Raw genomic sequence first — 2,229 nt, forward strand, 5'->3', positions numbered from 1 at the left:
TTCTTCGAAGAGGTAAGTGGTCACAGCCAGGTTATGTGATGAATTTATTCTGGGGGAAAAAGTTGCAGGCATCATTAATGAAATTCAGTTTTGGTATTTCAAATCCATATAGTAGTAGATTAAACTAACATTTACAGTATACAATACGCAGTCTTACCCGTTTGTGGATCGTATTTGTGTGGGTTGTTCTCTGAATTATGGAGGCATCTTACAGATTCCTGTAAAGTTTGAAATTAAAAACCGTTTAAGTGGATTCACAATCTGCAAGAACCACAAAACTGAATTTTCAGTTTGAATAAGTTGGCCATCACAGTAAACATAAGAGACAAAACATATCAGTTCATAAATCTCTAAGATGTCACGCAGCGCCTCTGATATCTTCCCGGTTTGTGCCGCCTTCTGCCTCTATACACCAGTGCAGGTGTATGTTGGTCAAGCACAGCAGAGAACTGGTTCCGTATGTTGACGTTTGTGATGCGTTGGAACTCAGCACAAAGCTACAAAACCAAAAAAAAAATTATATAAAAAGACTAATACTCGATTTGCAACAGAAAACACATTTGTGATGCAACATGTTCAGTTAAAATACATTGCTGAGCAACATGGTCACATGCAAAGTGATAGTTCTTACACACAGTGAATAGTGGCATTTGCTGTTCCATTTGAATGTGATACATATTAAAAAATTTGGCATAGAAATATGTGTGAAGAGTGGCAGAAAAGAGAAGTGAGTCTGTTTTACCTGTGATTCAATCCGAAGAGCCGGCCATTTCCCCAAGAAGTCCTTCACCTGCACAGATAAAACAATCAATATGAAACCAGTCAAATTATGCAATCAACCTCTTTACAAATTAATGATACAAAATTTCTACTGAATGTAACTTACCGATAAAGTTGCTCTCTGGTGACAATGTAGGTCTGCACATGCACACAAAAACAGACAGCAAGATATTTAATTTTAAAGAGACTTTTGATTGATGCTAATGAATTAGGCTCCAAATAAAAGAAATGGTGAAAAATAGTTACAGCCTAAATTAACATTTGAGTCACCTTGATTTTGGGGGATGCTCACTGCACTCCTTCCACTTAAACCTATAATGAAAAGACGTTTGTAAAGGTTTAATAAAAACTTGCATAGTTCATTCGGTAACTATTATGTCCATAACCTTAACTTTGTTTGAGTAAAAGTTAACGTAACTGCTAACGTTAGCCACTAGCTCATTTGGGTGCATGTAGATAACATCACATTGAACTTGCCAGAGCAGGGCGCTTAACACAAACAGCAGCAACACACTCAAAAACAGAAGGACTATCGCTTGCTGAAAAGAGTTATTGACTAACGTTAACATTATTGCCCTGCCACGACATTAACAGTAACGTTACACAGGATATTCTGTCACTAGCAGGCGGACTGACGGCAATCGCGCCCGCGGCACTGCGCTTGCAACTTAAAAATAGCGTCGTCTAACAGTCAAATATCACGTGTAATATGATATTCTTCCAATATTACAACAAGCAAAGTAGTTTTGAAGTGTTTTGGTTTACTTACAAGTTGTTTCATTCTTGATACCACGTCGCTCGAGAGGGTAGCCATCTTGGACAGATTTTTCAGGTAACGTCAGTAAGGGCTGCACGTCCTGACGTCATATCACGTGATCGACAGTACACTTTAAAATAGTGAGTTTACCAGCGGTGTTCACTCAGAAATGCTGAGGCACACAGACATAAAAATACATATTTGTTCATAGACATTAATAGTTTAAAGGTGGATTAACTCAGCAAGAGATTTTAACTGTAGTGACCTCGGTCTTCAATTCAGTGGAGTAGAAAAGCTCAGGTTCCTTCTACCTTTTTAATAAATATCAAGTCACCTTTATTTGTACAGCGCTTTTTACAATACAGATTGTTTCAAAGTAGCTTTACAGAGATAACAGGAAAACAATGCAAGAAAGTTTGTTTTCTAGAAGAAAATAGCTTCACAGTCCAGCTTAAGTCAGTTCAGTGGTGATTAATTTTGTTGTATAAATAAATAAATAAATTTAAATGTGTATATATATATATAGCCACTTTGGAGAAAACCGTGATGTCATCGTCCAGCTCAGTTCAGATCTCATATAATAGTGTCAACGCAGGCAGATCAATAATATTGTTGAATATTAAATTAAATGTCCCCAACTAAGCAAGCTAAAAGCCAATTGTGAAAAAGGTGACAAATGTTGTTGTCTGCAA

At 36.9% G+C, this 2,229-nt stretch overlaps 1 long non-coding RNA gene across 1 annotated transcript; it reads right to left on the reverse strand.

Moving 5' to 3' along the window:
• Window positions 1-409: 409 nt before the first annotated feature.
• Window positions 410-1,646, reverse strand: LOC311081881. The gene is made up of 5 exons (XR_014606039.1): window positions 1,550-1,646; window positions 1,051-1,092; window positions 887-918; window positions 743-790; window positions 410-497 (listed from the first exon to the last, which is right to left on the reverse strand). It is a non-coding gene; the product is annotated as an uncharacterized lncRNA (long non-coding RNA).
• Window positions 1,647-2,229: the final 583 nt, after the last annotated feature.

The sequence above is a fragment of the Abramis brama genome (assembly GCF_963993115.1).
Source record: "Abramis brama genome assembly, chromosome: 4".
NCBI classification, from domain to species: domain Eukaryota; kingdom Metazoa; phylum Chordata; class Actinopteri; order Cypriniformes; family Leuciscidae; genus Abramis; species Abramis brama.